This window comes from Lissotriton helveticus, chromosome 3_1 (assembly GCF_964261635.1).
Source record: "Lissotriton helveticus chromosome 3_1, aLisHel1.1, whole genome shotgun sequence".
Lineage (NCBI taxonomy): Eukaryota > Metazoa > Chordata > Amphibia > Caudata > Salamandridae > Lissotriton > Lissotriton helveticus.
The window spans coordinates 1786687598-1786708158 of NC_136061.1; positions in this window are offsets into that span (position 1 = coordinate 1786687598).

A 20561-nucleotide genomic window follows, 5' to 3' on the forward strand; every position below is an offset into this window, starting at 1 on the left:
TAGTAGTAGTGTGCTGTTTTGTTTTTGCCACATAGGCCTGTGTGTCTTTCCATTGTTCCTGTTGGCTTACTGTTTCCATCCCCATTGCTATGTGCTGCAGGTCACTGATGCTGCATCCATCCGACATGATGCACAAATTAAGGATAACCAAGTTCCACTTCCACTACATTTGTATTTTAGTTCTTTGCTATTCTTACTTTTACTGAGTGTAATAACACTACTAGTAATTAAAATTAAAGCTCAACAAATTCCACATTTGACTGATGTTCTTCTGCCTTCTTTAATTGTAGGTGCACAAAAGACTGAGGAGAAGGTGTCTGGTCTGTCATCATTCATCGCCCGTTGTACTGCCAGATGGACGTCCTTCTGTTGTACGTGACGTGTGGTGTGACCTGACCAGACATCTCTGCAACTTGTGCAACTGAGTGCTGCTGACATCCGAAGAAGATGGGCCCAAAGAAAGCAGGTACCAGGTCCTTCAAGACCAAGAAAGTTGCTGAGAAGAAGAAGGAAGAACAGAAGAAGGAAGTGACACTTAAGTCTGGTGTTGAACCCAAAACCTTTTTTGGGAAACCAAAAAGTAGGCCTGCAGCAGCAGTGTCCGGGGTGCAAACTGGGACCAGCACCTCCGCATCAGTGGGCCCAACCCACCAACCCAGGCCCAAGCAGAAGAGTGTGGAAGAGGTAGCCAACCTAATGGTGGAAAGCAGTGATGCTGAGCCTGACCTAAACTTATCGCTATCTCACAGTAGTAAACAATCAATGCATGAGGGAACACAGCAGATAAGTGATGAACAACAACAACAACAGCAACCACCATCCGCAATAGTAGTTGTTGTTCCTTTAGAAGTAGGGGCAGTTCAGGAAATTGAGCCTCATGCAGAGCAAGAAGAAGAGGAAGCCACTCATGCAGGAGATCTATTGTCTTCCAAATCCCCACCAAGGAAAAGGAGGGTTAGTCCATCAAGTTCTTCGCCAAGCATCTCTTCTGATGATCTAGATCTCACTTGGGAGCCACAACAACCTGAGCATGAGAGGGAGACACATCCCAAGACCATGCTAGGGAAAAGGAAGGTTCCAGAAAGCCTTACACTTATGGAGGTCGATGTAGAACAGAAGGATAATGATGATGATTAGTCTGACCCAGTCATCACAAGCATCACTCCTGGCCCGAGGACATGGAGACGAACATTTTTACCCTATCCAGAATGGCTGCGACTAGTAGGGATGTAGCACGTATACCTCCAACACAGGCAACACCAACATGACCTCCAGCTTCCACATTTACATTAGCAAAGGGCCGGCAGCATCCTACATCCAGCACAAGCACCACCTCAGCAGAAGTAGGTAGTGGTACTACTGCGCAGCCACATAGTCAAATTCAACACACACCCTACAGTTCATCCGGCATTGGAAGTGGCACCTCTAGCAGGAGACAAAAGTTAAGCTCCCCAGTGTGGTACTTCTTTACGGTTAGCGTAAAGGAGGAGAACAGTGCTATATGCTCCATTTGTCATTCCTCTGTTAGTTGTGGTAAGCTTGGTATAAACTATGGTACTGGGGGCCAAATGACCCATTTGAAAAAACACCATGCAATCAAGTAGGAGGACCACCTTCGTAGCATAAAACCTGGAACCAATGATGTTGGTGGGAATAAACTAGTACAAGGTCCACTCACGGTCGAACAGGAAGAAGAAGAAGAGGGAGACATTCTATCTGGTAGTGGTACACAAAGTAGCCCTATCCCCAGCACTGCAGTGGTACAGCCCACATCCTCCGCATCAGCAACATCTCAGTGGCACAAGAGTAAGAGTCAGCCGGAGACATCAAGGAGTACTGCGAAGTCTGTGATGCAAAGTGCTGCGTCGAGCCAAACCGAAAGAAATACCACGCAGCGTACGATTCTTAGCATGTTTACTAGGCAGGAGGGATAGTACGAACGCAACCACCCAATAGCATGTTTGTGCAATGCTAAGCTTGCTAAAATGTTAGCACTAGACCTTCTCCCTTTTTCTTTTGTTGAAGGGGTGGGTTTTCGAGAATTTGTGACAACCATCGGCCAAAATGGAAGGTTCCCAGCCGCTACTATTTTGCCAGAGTTGCTGTTTCAGCACTACATCACGACGTGCTGGAATTGCTTGGAAAAGCCTTACATCAGAGTGCTGTTCATAGTATCCACCTGACAACAGACATGTGGACCAGTTGCCAAGCACTGATTACATGTGCATCACTGCACACTGGATCTCTTTTTCAGGTGTTTGAGACAAGCTATCTGCCGGCGTTGACACTGTTGAGTTTTTAAATGAGACTCGCAGACATGCATCTGTAGTCATGTTTGCAATGGAGAAATCTCATACTGCAGCAAACATTTTGGCTGAGTTTAACAGCAAGGTCTTTGAATGGCTGCGACCAAGAGGGCTTAACAGTGGTTTTGTCGCCACGGACAATGGCAGTAATGTAGTTAAGGCCCTGAAAGATGGTGGCTATTTCAGGGTACCGTGTTTGGCACACTACATTAATAATGTTGTTCAAGACTTTCTGAAAAATGAAAGCAAAGTCAGCAACTTACTGACCACCTGCAGAAGAATATGCACACATTTTAACCATTCTTTTAAAGCCCGGAAGCAGCTAAGGGTCATTCAACGTGAGCATAAAATGCCAGTCAAAGCAGTCATCCAGGAGGTGCCAACACGTTGGAACTCAACTTATTACATGCTTGATCGTCTGTTTGAACAGTACATAGCACTTAATGCTGATGTCATGACAAGAAGATTAAGGGATCCTACTGTGAAAGCCATGACCATTGAGATGTGGCAATTGGACCTCATTAAATGCCTGACAGAGATGCTACTTCCTTTTGAGGTCTTCACACATGCAGTCAGCAGGGAGGACTGTACTATGGGCCAAGCTATCCCATTGCTGTACATGCTAGAGCAAGAGCTGAAGGAGGTGTCTGAAACATACGAAGGTGTGGAAGACAAAATAGACGCATGTTATTTGGCGAACGCCTTAGCCGTCCGCTTATTTGACAATACAAGGATTCAAAATAGGATTGTGTGACATCGACATTACATTACTGCCACAATTTTGGATCCACGGTACAAATTATTTCTGAACAGTAATGCAGTAATTCCTTTTTCTGAAGGGGATGTTGCCAAGTAAAAAACTTTAATAGCTGAGGAAGCCACTGACTTAGAAAACAAACGGCTCTCAATTAGAGGCCTGCCAGTGCCAGCACAGGACAGTGCAAGTACTGCAGGGCATCCAGAGTCAAGTTCTTCTTCAGAGCAAGAGAGCAGTGCGTTTGCTTCCCAGCAGTCACCAACACTACCAATAACATTAACAACAGCACCAACGGGATCTGATTCATCAGACACAGCAAAAAAAATAGCTGCTTGGTTTCTACAGAAAGGGATGGGTAAGTCTGCTGCTTGTGCAAAGTCAAAAGAGGCCAAGCAAATCAGAGCACCACTGAACATTGAGCGGATGGTGCAGGCATATCTGGATGACACAACAGAGGTGTTCATGGAGCAAAGCCCATTGGTGTATTGGTATGGAAAAGAAGACAATGGCCAGTGCTCAGCAGGCTGGCGATAAATATCTGGCTTGCCCTGTCGCAAGTGTCTCTTCTGAGCGTGTTTTCAGTGCTGCTGGTGCCATTGTAACTGTGAAAAGGACAAGTCTCTCGTCCAAACGCGTGGAGAGGTTAGCCATGATCAAAATGAATCAGTACTTCATACCACCGCACTAAAAAATACCAGAAACACAGCAGAAAGAGGAGAGCGACTTCAAAGACATAGGTAGTGGGTTACATGACCTACTTCTGTCCGAACCACCAGGGTTTGAGGACAAGCTCCTCTTCCCTGACAACTAGGCTTTCAAATTGTTACTTTCTCCCTTCCTTTATTTGTGTGTATATATGTCTTTCTGGTTCAAATCAAACCACAACAAATCCATCACCACCGTCTCTTATTTTTATTTACCTTTTGGAGTTACATGTCTCTGCAATTAATTGTCCACTCCACTCCTCAGAATCCTGCTCCATCTTCCTGATTCACCCCAAATACATTTCTATCTTGACAGGCATTGGATGGAGATGGAGAATAGTACAATAATGTAGCGTCTAACAGTCCCTCCATAACAAGTGCAACGTACGTGACTATAGCCATCTTCTGTTTTTTTTCCAATCCGAAACTCATCACTGTCTTAAGGCTGCCACCTCTGTCTGCAGGCATACACAACTCTTCACTGTCAGAACTTGAGCAGACATCCAAAACTAAAGTAAACTCGTCATCACTTTCAGAAGGTTCGGCATCTCTGATCTGACAGCCAAAGAGAAGAGCAAGACAGGTATATGATTAATGAATGATGCCATGCATTGCATTGGATGCTTGCTGACTCTGACCAAATGTGCATGAAGTAAAACTATACTAGGAGTTTAAAAAAAAACAAAGTAAAATTGACTCAAGTGATAGTCAATGTTTCCATGTTGTTTAATATTAACCAATTGTACTCCTACGACTGCAGGTGCAGTCTGGACTTACTTAATCGGAGTCACTCACTACAGACTGAATTGCTGTTGGTCTGTTGGACAACACGTACACGTACCACACCTGATGATGATGATGATAATGATGATGACCATACTATCTTTGCACGCAGTTAGTCAGTTGGATCTGAGATGCTTGATGGAATACGTTTCAGGAAGTGGAATAAAAGGTAAACACAACCAATCAACAAGAACCACAGCAGACCTAGGCTACATGTCTGTGCAGTGGTGGAGTCGAATAGCGGTATGATGATGACTGACAGTGGTGCATTGATTTAGTCACTTGATTTGAAAAATGCTAGGTTGCTGTATATGCCTTTTGTCTGGCTCTGTCAAAAATTAAGGTAAATGGAGTTTGAGTCAGGGCCCGGTGCTGTGGGCCTGGTCTGTGCTGGCTCCTATCTTGTTGTTCTTGTAGATTAATGTTATCTAACTAGTAGAGTAGACACAATGTATCCAAGCCGCCTCAGTCTGAAAGTCTTCTAGCTCAAGAGTATTGTCTTTTTGCACTACACCGTAATTTATGGGTTTTTTTCATTCATTTATTTTTCAATACCCCTTTTGTTCTTCCATCAACACTTACAGGCCGGCCTTTTGCCCAGTGCTATTATAAATGGAGCAACAACTCACACTTACCTTACCAATCCTCATCAGGCAGCCAGTGGCACCCAAGATGATGTTCAGACTGTCCATGGAAGGGAGGACCAAGATGAATGACGAGATACAACTACACATTTGGAACTGGATAATACAGTAACTTTAGTATCATTTTCAGAATGTTTAATAATTTGATTCCTTTTTTCTCCTAATTCCTTTTATGATTGTGTGACTTTGTTTGCTAAATGCTCCCTACATCTATTTTTAAATTTCTTTGCTAGCTTTCAGCCCGGTACAGCAGGTAATTAGGGTTTCTCTGAGTGCATACAGCCAAGGCAAATTTCATATAATACTACTTCCTTGTACTGTCGAATTGTGTAGTAGTAGTTAAGTACTACTCATTAACCTTCAAGTTATCTTCATCATGCATGCATTTCCTTTTTCTACCTTTAGTATATAGATTTATTGGATGGTGGATTATCATCGTCTTCATTGTTTTGCTTTTGTTGTCTCCATGCATACTGTTTTTCTTTGTCAAACCTTTCCCCAAACCCCCCTTCCCATCCATTCATCAAACCCTAACCCTCTTCCCCCTGGCTGTGTGGCTTTATATTGAGGTGTGATGTGACTACATTTAATCTACACCAACAATTGATCACACGCTTGCTGGGGCAGATGTGGTGAAAGCAACACTAATTAAATGTCAACGAGGCAGGGCCAGGATCTTCTTCTGCTTGCCCACCCATGCTCAGTGTATGAACAAGCCAATTCATTTTCCAAAGGGACCCACCGAATACATCTTAATTAATTGCCGCCATTGATTGGATTAACAGCATAAAAATTTACAAATTAGGATTGTGTTTAAGTGACTCCTTCAACACCACTACAGTTTAACTTCTTAGCTTCTTGTACTAGGCTGTCCCGACACCATTGTTTTCTTTTAGTTTAGCAGTTGCTATATTGTTTGTTTGGCAGTCTTCTTATATACTGTACGTTTCTACTACTCCCACAGTCTCTCTGAGGCAAATGACTGTCTCTTTTTTTTTCTTTTTGCAAATGCTAGTGCCAGTGTCTACTACTACCACCAAAACCACAGCATCTCCTCCATTCTCTTGGGAAACCATGCAGCCATTGCTGTGCTGAACTTAATCCTCATCAATCACAGGTAAGATAAGTTTACTGGGAGGTATAATGGAATAGGAGGAGCGACTGGTAGTACTAGTAGGACAAATATAACTCAGTGAGGGGTACCGCATCTATCTGTTTGCATGTTACAAAATTGGCAGATTATTTAAATCAAACACTGGATGCTGTGCTGCATCTGCAAGTAAACCTTGTGACGTACATTATTTCGTGAAACAGTAACCCCACCACAAAACATTAACATCGTATGTGTAAGTATAAATAAATACCATTTATTTTCTTTAAAAAATTAGCCTATCCCACACCTCACCCACCCCTCTCCCTAACCCCAACCAATGTCCAAATGTGCAAAAAATAAGAGAAACCCCAACACCCAATTCCTGCCCACCAACAAAAGTATTAAAAAAGGGGCAAATCAACAGTCTCCATCTATAATCGGTGGGCTTTAAGGTGTTTGTCCACCAGGATTTTGATGCGCTCCTCTAATTGGTCCTCCAGCTGTTTTTCCGGAGGAGAAGTTGCTGGTGAAATGCACGGCACCTACATTTGCATCCATGTGGGGGGTTGGCAGATGTTGACAAATGGTGGCGGTGGGCGGCTACCTGACAGCGGCTCCGTACTCCTGCAGGCGGGGCCTGGCTGGGGCCCGGGGCATTGGAAGAGGCTGCAGCTGCTTCCACCACCTCCTCCTTCTCCTCCTTGGCCTGAGCCACCAGCCGGCGGTATTCATCAATGATGGCCTGCAGTTTCCGTTGCCGGGCCCTGGCTGCCAACTCCTTCCTTGTTGGTTTTTGGGAAGGAGGATCTATAAAGAAAGAAACAGAATTGTAACCAAAACTCTTAGCAAAACAGTAACACAAAATGAATTCAACACATCGTAGCACAGTAGCACTAGCAAGCGCAGTTCATACATTTGTGGTAACTTTAAGTATCTATACTCTTGCTTCCCCGGCCTCTAACATTTGTTGGAGTTTTTTTCCGGCATTATACTTGCCCTAGTACTATGGATGGACTCCAGTACACAGAAGAACACCAGTCTTTTTCTTCTCTCTACTTTACATTAATTAGATAACCTTGTTGTAGGCTGTAGTCGCCAAGCCAGCTCAGTCAGCTAAGCTTGCGTCCAACAACAACATACGAGTCAATACGCAGACACCTGTTATTTTTATTAACTAAGCTGCAGGTGGGGAAGCTCGTATATTTTTCAATTACGAGTGGCACTGGCCATACTCTCTCTGTTACATGAAGGGCAATTGCTCAATTTCACTTTCACTGTGCCCTGGTGTCTGGGGACTACAAAAAGGCAGATTAATAATAATATAATATACTTATGATCCAATGATCATTACTTATATGGAACAGCATATCAGTCCAGTAGCGGTCAGAGGTGGGAGTGCTGGCGGGCGGTGACGAGGAGAGGGGCAGGGTGGGGGGGAGCAAACTATGGATTGTGGACAATTACTGGTAAGTAAACATAAATAAAAATCGAAAAAAATTAATATAGGTAGGAAGTGGTCCTTGGATTCAGCGGAAGGCGCTTGATAATATATATGATGTGCTTGCAAACTACTGAGTCATCAACTGTATTCTGAAATTAAATACTACTTTTATATAATATATGATGACCCTCTGCTTTGCTACTCTGGCGCAGTTTCTTTTACACTATCTTCAAAGTAAAACTCATCTGCATCCAGTGACAGTCTCCACCTATGATGAATACAATCCATCCAGGGGGCATCCATCCATTAAAAGTAAATATCTATCATTCTTTTGTTTAAAAGTATCGCTTAACACACCTTAGCTGGTTTCACTTTCACCAAAAACCACCCATGCGTCCACTCCTTCCTTCCTTGCCTGGGCTTTGGGTTTGACACAAACACCGCTGATGATTCTTGCTATCCACTATCCACCCATATTGTGCCGCCCACCCAGGCAGGCACCTTCTTTCACCTTCCACCCATCCTTCAACAACCCATGCATCTGCTTCCTATCAGCCACCTGCATGCTGCTTCCAAAGTATCCTTCTCTGCTAGTTGTATTACATCTCTTCCGTCCTTCCTCCTTCCACCCTAGTTCTTTCCCTTTCTGTTCAACACATCCATCAAGGTCATCTAATCTGACTTTTAGTATTCTCCATAACTTTCACAGCTGAGTTGGAGTCTGATAAAAGAGGCCTTTGTTTACTCAACTCAAGCTGGTAATGCTATTGCTAATGCATTGGTAATGCTAAGTTAAGGGTGTCTTCTCTTATTCAACGTTGTATATTATTCAGTACAACTTCAAGTTCATACACACTTAATAAGTCTCACAGTACAGTGAGTGAAGTGTTCCCCTTCCAGCTAGTAATGCCAATAAGTAATGAATATAACTTACCACCGCCCACCGCTTCTGTTTCCTCCCCCACTGGTGCTCCTGCAGGTGCCGCATCTCCTGCCCCCTCCTGGATGGCAGCATTGGCATCGTCTCTGGCCCCGTCGGCACTGGTGGTTGGTACTGGTAGTGCACTTATAAAAACAAGTACACCTTTTTAGATGCCTGTACACCCCCCCCTATTTTACTTGTTCTCACCAGGAAGGAAGATTGAAAAAACAGTTAAAGTACAACATGAATCATCACTAGTCCAAATTGCGTACTACAGTAGTTAGTAGACAGACATTAGTAGTATTATTATATGGTCCCTAGGGTCATCTCATCTCTACTCCTACTGTAGTCTTTGGGAAGTTAGCCTGAGCCATGTAACCATTTTAGATTCATGTCTACTCTTTTGCGCATGTTACCTCGCAGCTTGTTGCTTGTTGCCATAACGGCAAGCTTAGCTACAGACAGTCTAATAATAGTAGTACAGAGAGTCATAGCAGAGGCAGTTTGAAGGAACTGAAAGGCAGGGCTACCCAAAATTTGGAAAACAGATAATGAAGATCAAAGAAGCTTTTGTTAAAAATTGAATTAGGAGGAAGCGTAATTAATAGTTTGGAAAAAATTAGGTACGTTAAAAGTTAGGGAAATATAATTGTTAATAATATAAGCACTGTAGGACTTACTGGGGCCAGCAGCAGGATCCTCGGTGGAGGAGCGCTCCTCTGGTGGTTGTCCTGCTGACTCCTTGCCCCTGGGTGCTGATCATGTAAGAAATAATAAAGAAAGAGAGAAGCATTGAGTGCTGTGAACCAAATAAATCATTAAAAAAACGCTCAAACATTTTAGTAAACAACAATTGCAATAAAATTGACCTATCTAAACGACTACTGGCTTGCAGGATTCACAGACTGTCTATTTTATGAACACTAATCAAATCTTCCATAATCATTCTGATTGCAGAACACTAACGAATCCAGTACCACCTGACCTACACCACCTATTGCAGACGGGCCAATTGTTCAGTAAGTCTGCATTTCCATTTTATTTTTGCCAGCAAAAATGCATAGATGAGATGGGGGACACATGCCTAAATTTGTGCATACACCAAATTGTTGGTTGGTTGCATCATCTGTTGTTCTGCTAATGACTGACAATGTTATTGCTAAGCCTACCACTCACTAAACAAACTACAAAAAGGTTCTATGGAGGACTGGGGTAAGAAGCATTCAGTGACAGAGGAGGCGTCACGCAGACCGTAAAAAAAATATGAACTAATACTAAGTAAACCTATTATCCATCCACCACTATTTCACTGAAGGACAATGGAAGGACTAGACTCTAGAACTAGCATTAACTAACTTCAGTTCTCTAAAGTAAGCTCTAACATCAATAATCTGCCCAAACTAGCGCAAAGTTACAAACAAGTAAGGGAAGTGCCGAGCAGCACCTGTGTCATACAATCACAGAAGATTTTGAATCGGAATTGATCTGCGATGTAACTAAGCGCATCAGTAATCGTGTTATTCGTCCAAGAATTATACATAATACTTATACTACTATATATCACTAGCTACTCACCAAGCCCAATGACCACGACACCTAGCAGGTCCGACAGGTCCTGCTCCCGGTCCAGCATGTCGGACCACCTGTGGGCCAGCTGCTGGTGGGTGCGCCAGATCCCCGAGCAGCAAAAGACTGCCCGGCCCACCTTCGCCCACTGGCGGTGACGCTCCTGGGTAAGGTAGCCAGAGCCTGGCCTGCCACCTGCTGCTAAGGTCAAGGGGAGGTGGTGCTGCATGAAGAAAACCAGGGCGGCCATCTCCGCCTCTCTGAACAGTTGTTGGGCCTGCACCCCTGCAGGGCGCATTCTGCCGCAAGGCAGCCGGCTCTTGGGCGCAGGTGCCTTGCCCTTGGAGTCGGTACTGCTGCCCTTGGCCATGGTTCTGGGGTGGAGGCAGAAAAGAAAAGAAGGAAAATATAAAGTTAGGGGGAAGAAGTAGGAGTTTGAATTAAGAAGTAAAATAAAACAGTAGCAAAGTAACAAAAACACAGTGAAAGTAGAAATAAATCACAAAATATAAACTTAGAGACAGAGATGATAAATAAAAAAACAGTGAAAATAAGTAAAGATTGCAAAGATTAAAGCTGGATGGAAAACTAGGCCCAGAACCATAGCATAGAGTAAAAAAAAGATGGCCGCACCCGTCGCGAACACGTGGGTAAGTTTGTGCGATGTTTCTTGCTAACACGCACTTGTCGTCGCGAACAAGTAGATAGCGTTCCCGAACATGACTTGCACAACGTGAACACAATAGACCCGACCTGGAACAGGAAATAGGGCAACGCGAGCGGGTGGGACAATTGAAAAAACAAGATGGCCACGCCCATAGCCCCCCCGCATGGGTAAGTTTGCGAGTTACGATCCCCTGAGCACGCAGACAGCGCCCCGAACATGCACAATGTGCTCCCGAGCAAGAAAAACACCTCGCAAATGGGTCTGACAAGCTGCTACGCATGCTTGCGAAGCTCGCGTAGTGCGAGAACGTCTTCTTGTAGATTCGCGTAGCGCGACAAGGCGTAATGCGCCCACCCCTATACAATATCCTTTTAGTGTACTTGCTTGAAGCACTTTTTTTAGATGAGTTATTGGTTTATTACAATCACCAAATTCTTCATGGTAGTGGGAAAGAACACTGAATAACAGTCTACAATGTAGACAGCAGAGATCGCAATTCGAATTGTTTTGATTTATTTATTGCAGAGTTTTCTGTAATTTATGTTGTTGGATTTTTTGAAGAGGAAGTGAGAAAAAGTATTCATGGATGTCTGTGTGACTACTGCCTTCAATTTACACTGCAAACAGCAGTGTTCACAATTCAGATCGAGTGGCTATTGTAGATGACGAAGTTGTGTAGGTAAAAGACATTGCTCCAGTGCGCTCTGTCCGCACCACGCATACCCATCATCACAGGCTCCGCACACGCTTTTTGTTGCTTCGTGTATTACAAACTTGGCAGCTCAAGTCAATGCCACATAGCCGTGGGCCCTTGCTGACCACTCTCTCTGGCCTACACTGCAGACAGCAGTGTTCACAATTCAGATCGAGTCGCTATTGCAGATGATGCAGTCCTGTAGGCAACAGACATTGCTCCTAGTACGGCCAGCCCACAGCACGCATCATCCCTTGCTGTGCACATGCTGAATGCTTTTGATGTGGCTATCTGAGTGCACTAGAACTGATGGACCCTTTATGATACAATCTTTTTGTGTATTATTTCAGATCTACTGTCTGTGTCTCAGTATACCACAAGTTATGGTTCTTTTACGATAGAATATTTTCTGTATTAATTCACATCTACAGTCCCTTCCTTACTGCAGCAAAACCTATTGACCCTTTTATTATTGAATCTCTGTGTGTGATCCAATGATTACTGTTGTAGTTGATACTAGCAGCAACCATTCCCTGAGGGCTGGTTTACACTCACCCCACACGCATCCAGCACAGATGTCACTGGATATGTGACCCTGGTAATAAAAAGGAGTCAAGCTCATGTGCCCGTACCGACTCCCACTATCTATCTGTGCCCATATGTTCATTATTTATGGATGACACTGCCCCAGGGCCGTACCACATTACATTGTGCTGTGGACAGCGTATGCAGCCATGTTACCTCTGACAATGGGGAAAACTTTGGTTATGTAACTTTTAGGTGCATTGCTATCACAGTTGGAAGGTTACATTACAGGCTATGAATATTGGTGAAGATGATGGTTGCATGTTGTGTGTAGAGTAAGATATGTGTACATAGCAACAAGTTTTCAAAAAAGCTCTCTAAGCAGAAGAGGTGTGTCTCATCAAATGCTGTAGAGAGAATGAGTAAAATGAGTGGCGTTCTCCAACTGCTACAATGGGAAATGTTATGAACAAATCAAATGCTTTTCTTTAAGGTCCCATGGCAATCGCACACCCAGTGCGCAAGGAGACCGCACCCGATGTGATTTTGAGAAAATATATTTCCTATAATATATGTTTATTACAGTTAGAAATATATAAATGTTTAAAATATTTTAGATTACTGCTTGCTCTCATATACACTTTAAATTTATTTAGATATCGTTTTGAGACATAAACCCGGCGTGACACCATACATCTATGACGTAACACAGGGCCTGGCAGCATACATTCGTCGCATACACAACGCGCAGCGGGTGCGACCCTATACGTACATGACGTAACGCGCGGCTTGGTACTGCATACCCTTCGTATACCAAAGTAGCAGCTGGCGCAACCTCATACGTATTTGATGTTATGCAGGATGCAATGCCACGATCCCGCCGGATACAAAATACGCATCATTTATGAGTTTAGAAATATGGCGGATAAGATTCACATGCTAATGGACATTGGTACATTGCCGGTACGGGATTCTAGTTTTCTCTCCCCCCCAAAAAAAAATTATATAGATATTTTTTTTTTAAGATATAAAACATAAAATCATTTTAAAGTTAAAAAAAAGGATAGTAGTGTTCCAAAATATTACAAAAAAATAGAAAAAATATAGGTTTTATAAATATTAAAATATGAAATTAACATTTAAAAAACTTTCGAAATTCAGTGAAAAAACCATCAGGCACATGCATCAACATTGCTTTTTGCGATTCTTTAATTGCGAAAAATAGGGAATCGCAATTAAGGAATTGCAAAATGCAATGCATCAAAAAATCGCTAAATACATTGCGATTTCTTAATATTCCTTAATTGCGACTCGCAAATTGCGAGTCGCAATTAAGGAATACCTCCCCATTCATTCCTATGGGCCTAGAGGCCCATAGGAATGAATGGGAAGACATTCTCAATTTGCGATTCGCAATTAGCGAATCGCAAATTGAGAATGCGATTATAAGGGTGCAGGGGTATCCAAAGGACACCCTGTTGCACCCCTGAAATCAATCTGTGCACATATGTTGTGTACAAACATGCCCTAAGGGCATGTGTGTGCACAACATAAAACTTTGAAAAATGCACAAAAGTGCATTTTTCAAAGTTTTCGCAAATTACCATGAGGTTCAACCTCATGGTAATTTGCTCCCCCTAATTGCGAATTCACAATTTTTTAAAGTTTCATGCATTGCATTTAAGGAATCGTAAAATGCGATTCCTTAAATAAAATTGCAATTTGAGAATTCGCAAATATTTGCGAATTCTCAAATTGCAAAGGCCTTCACCCTTCATGCATTCCAAAAGCAGATTTTGCGATTGCAAATGGCCGATTTTTGCGATTCGCACCGTTTGCGATCGCAAAATCCTTTGATGCATGTGCCTGTATATGTTTTACAGACGTTATAGTTAGTTGGACATTTGACTAATAAAATCAGATAAATTCACCTGTTATAGTTAGTTGAGCTAACTATAACTCGGTCGCCGGCAATGCACTGCTGATGATGTTACATATTACATCACTCATGATATGGTCAGTGACATCACTGATGACATCTCAAATGACATCATCCAGTGAATGTGTGTTTCTGTAACATTTAAATATTTTTCATATATATCTATGCCAAGGTGTATTGAAGAATGAGTGGATTTACAAGTGCCTGAATGGATTATTTAGTTGGTGTGTGACTGATTATATAAGTGAGTAATTGAACGTGTCTTACTGAATGCATGGGTTAGTGACTGTGTAAAAGTCTGTATTAGTCTCTCAGTTGATGTGTAAGCGGTTGCATTGGTTGGTGAGTAGCTACATGAGTGTCTATATGGGTTATTGATGTGCTATCTGAGTATCTGTATGGGTTCCTGAATGTCTGTGTGGGTGGGTGGGAGTTTTTTTTTTGACTGTGCATAGATGTCTGAGTGGGTGATTCACTGGTTGTCTTGATTCAAAAGTGAACCTGGGAAGGGCTGTATGGGTGAGTCAGTGTGTGTATGGGTGTGTTGGTGAGTGAATGAATGTCTCAGTGGTATATGTGTGAGTAACAACACCACCAGAGCTCAATGCCTGTTGAACCTGCGATGATGCGTGACCATCCTCAACGCCTGGGAAGGTTGCTTAGGCACGTGGTGGACCCTCTTATGCACATGCCAGGGGTGGAAGTTGGGAAGAGAGGTTTCTTTCTGCAGCAGCAAGCAGTCACCTCTGGGCGGTGGGAGTGGATAGTGTGCAACAGCCTGGCTGCACAAGAGCGGGCAAACATCTCTGGGCACTAGGAGTGGATGGGATACAATAGTCTGGCTGCGCAGGTACGGGAAGTCTCCTCTGGGCAATGGGAGTGGATGGGGTACAGCACTCTGAGCGCAAAAGTGCGCACAGGCACCTTCTTGCAGTGGGAGTGGATGGGGTACAGCAGCCTGGGTGCGCAGAGGCGAATCAGAGAATTATGCGTGTAAAGTTGTGTGTACTCTGCAATTACTAATTCTTTATCTTTCAGATCACTAAACTTGAGGGTACACTATGACTCGGCACCTGGTTGGACACACACCAGTGGCAGAAAGGTGAGCTGCGAAGATTTTCTAGTGTCAACACTCCCTCTGCATCTTTTCCTTTGTCTTTCTCACACATTCTCTCTCTGTGGGGCATATTATCAAGCCCCTTATCGTCGCGTTATCAGCACTTTTCTGCTGATAACACGGCGATATGTGCATCGCTCTATTTTCAAGGCAGCGTTAAGGCAATTAACGTGGCTTAAAGCCATATTAATTGGCTTAGGGCCTCTTTCACGATCAACTTATCCTGAAAGGGAGCGTGCAGTGGGTGTTGCGGAGGGGTTACCACCGCAACACCCATTCACTTTGACACTGCCGCCTATTATCAAGCTTGGCGATAATAGGTGGCAGCGCCCAACTTAAGACCAGAAAAATCCTGTGCTTAAGGTGGCAATTTGTAACTTACATGTGTGCTGCATGAAGAAGCACACATGTAAGTTACAAAATGGCATTTCAGGTTTGTTTATGTGCAGGAAGGAACTCCTTCTTCTACAGAAACAAACCTTTCCTCCTCGCAGGCACCTGCGCTGGCGGTATCTTGTAAAACTTATTGCAAGGGGAAACGCTAGGCTGCACCATATCCTTGACAATATGATGCAGCCTAGCGTTTCCGAAGAGAGGCGTTAAGCCAAGACGGCTCATGCTTCTATTCACCACTTTGTTGATAATATGCCCCTCTCTATCTTCCTCTCTCTCTCATTCTTTCTTTCTCTCACTTGCTCTCTCTCTCTCCCTCTCTCTCACAGTTTCTCTCTCTTTTCCTATCCACACTGTTTCTCTCTTTCTCTCTTCCTTGTATCTCACTTTCGTACTTTCTCTCACTTTCTCTTTCTCTCTCTTCCTCTCTCTCACTCTTTCTCTCTCTCTTCCTCTCTCTCACTCTTTCTCTCTCTCTTCCTCTCGCTCACTCTTTCTCTCTCTCTTCTCTCTCACACTGTCTCTCCCTTCCTTGTATCTCTCTCTTTCCCTCTCTCTCTTATTCTCTGTCTTTCTCTGTCTTCCTCTCTCTCACACTGTGTTTCTCTATCTAGCTTCCTTGTATCTCACTGTTCCTCTCTTTCCCTCTTTTTCTCTCTCTTTTGCTGGACACATGACGCACCATCTTATCTTTCTTTTTCTCTTGCAGGCTGAGATTCACAAATTGTGGAGGGATAACGCGCCATCACTGTACATATTTTTATTTGTTGTTGTTTTGTTTTAATAAAAAGTTTTCCACACATAGTTTTATTTGTGGTTGTTTTGTTTTAATAAAATGTTTGATATGTAAATCCATACATGACTAAGATTCTTATTTGTCCAACCTCACAAGTATCTTTTTTAATAAACTACAACACCAGCCAATTTGTTAGGCTCAAGATTTAAAAACGTTCCTGTCAAATTTGTTTGTGGGGGTGAGCGGGGATGGCGAACAAAGAGCTGCTTCACAGAGGGAGACTTGCAGGCCCAAGAAGGTTGTTTAGGATATGCTGGTGATGTGGGAAGAGAGTGCGTTACCTGCTGATGTGGGGAGAAGCAGCGTGAAAGGGGTATCTCTCACAGACCGAACTCCAGTATGTTTTCAGAGTTGCCTCGGACAGATGCGAGCTGACGGACTCAATCACAAAATGGCTTTTCAATGCTCATATAGTGTGACTTATCAACAGTTTGCACCCAGTTTTGCAAAGGGACAACTGCGCCCCAAAGCAACGTACTAGCTTGCAATCGTAAAGAGGTGAGAGCCGACGAACGGGCTTCTAAAGCCATAGCTTCCAGGTTTCAACAGTTCACAGCCAATGAGCCGCACGCTCGTGCTTGTAACCCCTCAGCCAATCACATGTCAGAATTCTCAAATTCCGATATCTGTAAAAATTAATATTTCTTAAAAACTACTGAACAGATTTACACCATTCAAACAAAAGCATGCTTTCTGGACCATCACCTATTATCCATAGGAAATCCGCAACATTCTATTGGAAATAACTTTGGCGTCGATTGATGAATCTTCTTGAAATTTTCCAAACTTTTGGCCAGCTCAGTCCTGCTCTTCCCCTAAAAGTTTGGGGGTGATTGGTCAAAAGGGGGCCAAGAAAAAAGGGGGGCCCTAAACGTGTTTTCCCCATGCAATTTCTTATAGGACCTTCAGACACGGCTACAGTCCGAATGGCTGAATTGAATTACACCAAATTTGGAAGAGAGGTAGTCCTCAGTTCTGACTTGTGCCTTTAGCTTATATGGTGTCAATCTGTTCAATAGTTTCGGAGAAAATTACAGTTAATGTCATTTATATGCCTTTGGGCGCAGTGGATCCGCGTATTGAGCGAGGATTGGCATTGTATTATAAGCACACCTGCCAAAAATGCCGTAATTCTGTTCAGCAGTTTCACCTGCAGTCTTCTGTAAAGTTTCGTATGGAAACTGCATGAAGAAAACACGTTTTGGGACCCCCTTTTTTCTCAGCCCCTCCTACATCATTCACCCCCAAACTTTCAATATAGGACATAATAAAAAAAAAGAGAAACTTTTTGAATAATTTCGGAAAGATTCGTCAAACGACGCCAAAGTTATAAGCACATACAGGCCTCCAGGAGGGGGGCCATGCAACCCCCCTCCCAACATGAGTGAAGCCCCGGGGTTGTGCGGACCTCAGTGGGGCCCCGCATTCCCTGCGAGCCCCAGCTATTATTTTTTAACAAATGCCCCCGGAACCAAGTGCCTCATTAAATTAAAATGCGCGACCCCAGCGCAAATTCCACCGATTTGTATTTATTTTTGGACACTGGGGGTCCCTCTAGGACCCCGTGAGCAAGCCTAGGTGGTCAGGGTGTTTCTAGCCTGCCCCCTTCACTTGCTTTATACCTTTGTCTCTCCATTTTTGGGTGACTCGCTTCTACCGAGCCACAAGATGGCTGCCAACACTTCCTGGTTTGGACTACTAGCAGCCAATCACAGTGAAGCTCGCACACACGACTTGGGCTCCAGCCAGATATCAAAACTAGTATTTTTCTAATTTCTCAGCAACTACTGAACGGATTTACACCATTTAAAAATAAGGTCGCTTTCTGAACCAAGCTCTACCTTTTTGCTAAATTTGGGGTAATTTCGTCTAGCACTTCGGGCTGTAGCTCGTGGCAAACTTTCCTATGGAAATGAACATGGAGAAAACACGTTTTGGGACCCCCTATTTTCTCAGCCCCGCTTGACGAATCACCCCCAATTGTTCAGGATAGGAGCTGACCTGGAAAGATTTTTTGGGGGAATAATATCAGGAAGATTCGTCAAACGACACCAAAGTTATTAGCAAATCAAAAAATGCTAACTATAACTACCTACTGGCCACCGCATACATAGACTGGTCTGTTGCAATAACAGTCTTGTTTTTCTCTTACAGGAGAGTGTCGCGCAGTTTACTCCGCAACTCACGCCCATGATATGAGCACTGGAGCAGACGGCATTCGCCTGAACTCCAAGTCACTTTTGATTATGAGCACACTCAGGTACTAGACCTGCACTTTGAGGACCTTAAAATAACACATTTGCATTTTCCATTCTATGTATACTGTTGTGATCACTGTGTACTATCATGTTGACAATTATTAGAAATACCCCCTTTTTTCGGTCAAAAAAGCATCAACTTGTCACCTGTGTAGCCATGCTGGTATCCAAAACTAATGTACTTTAAAACATCTTAGTCACGCTGGTATCATACAATAATGTACTCCAAACATTCTATATATTAGCTACAACCCTGTAATTGAATTGCAGTACCTTATGTTTTAATCTATGCACAATTATAATTTTTCGCACTTAAATTTACGTTAACATGTGACATCAACATGAGTTAAGAACCTTTACTTTTACTTTTCTTCTATGTCTATAACAGACAAATTGTAATTGTATCTTTAAAATGGTTGCATTGGACGAGGTCGAAACGCGTCTTCTTTTCTGCCAGGAATAAACTTACCTGCTGCATCTATCGTGTGGGCTCGCCTGATTTCCTGTTCCCTAGATCTCTGCTCTGCAATATATATAATATATATATATATATATATATATATATATATATATATATATATATATATATATATATAAATATATATATATATATATATATATATATACATACATATATATATATATATTCACTGAAAAAACCATAGGTTATAGACCATATATAGTTAGGAATTAGCATTTAAAAAACCTTTTTTTACTCACACAAAACCATTGAAATTCCATATATAGTTAGTTGTACTAACTATATATCGCGCACCCGCAATCCACTGCTGATCATGTCACATATTACATCATTCATGACATGGTCAGTGACATCACTGATGACATCACTGATGACATCTCAAATGACATCACTGATGACATCACTGATGACATCATCCAGCGACTGTGTGTTTCTATAAACTTTAAATATGTTTTACATATTGAAGAATGAGTAGATGTAGAAGTGTCTGGAAGAAGGATTTAGTAGGTGCGTGACTGACTGTATGAGTGAGTGATTAAATGTGTCTCACTGAGTGCATGGGTTAGTGACTTAACTGTCTTAATTTGTGCATCATTATGTCTGTTGTTCTGTAAACTGCTGCATGTGTTGATCAGTACCTATATGAGTAACTATATGGGTTATTGGTTGATTGCCTAAGTATTTGTATGGGAGACTGAGTGTGTGTGTGGGTGGCTGGGAGGTGTATAACTCTGTGCATAGATGTGTGAGCAGTTGATTTACTAGATGTATGGGTTCAAAAGTGCATGTGGAAACACCTGTATGGGTGGTTGACTGAGTGCATTAATGAGTGAATGGATATCTCAGTGCTACATGTGAAAGTAAGTACATATGTAAAACACAGTACATGTGAGAGTTGACATATATAAATAACTGTGCATAAGAGCCAGTGAATGTGTGAGTGGCTGTATGGATGATTGTGAACTTGTATCAGGGATTGTATAAGAGAGTAGATATGTGTTAGTATATGTTTGAATAAGTAAAGTGTGTATAACTGTATAGTTGAGGAAATGGAGGTGTGATTGATTCTTTGCATGACTGACTAGGTGTGTGAGTAACTCCATGGATGAGTGACAGTCTGTGAGTGTCTGTTTACACTGAGTGTATCTTAGGTTATATTAGAGTCTGAAGAGGTTCATCGTATTATCACATGAGTGATGTCATCAGTGATGTGATCAGTAATGTCAAATGAGATGTCATCAGTGATGTCATTTGAGATGTCATCAGTGATGTCATCAGTGATGTCATTTGAGATGTCATCAGTGAAGTCATCAGTGATGTCATTTGAGATGTCATCAGTGATGTCATTTGAGATGTCATCAGTGATGTCATCAGTGATGTCACTGACCATGTCATGAATGATGTAATATGTGACATGATCAGCAGTGGATTGCGGGTGCGCGATATATAGTTAGTACAACTAACTATATATGGAA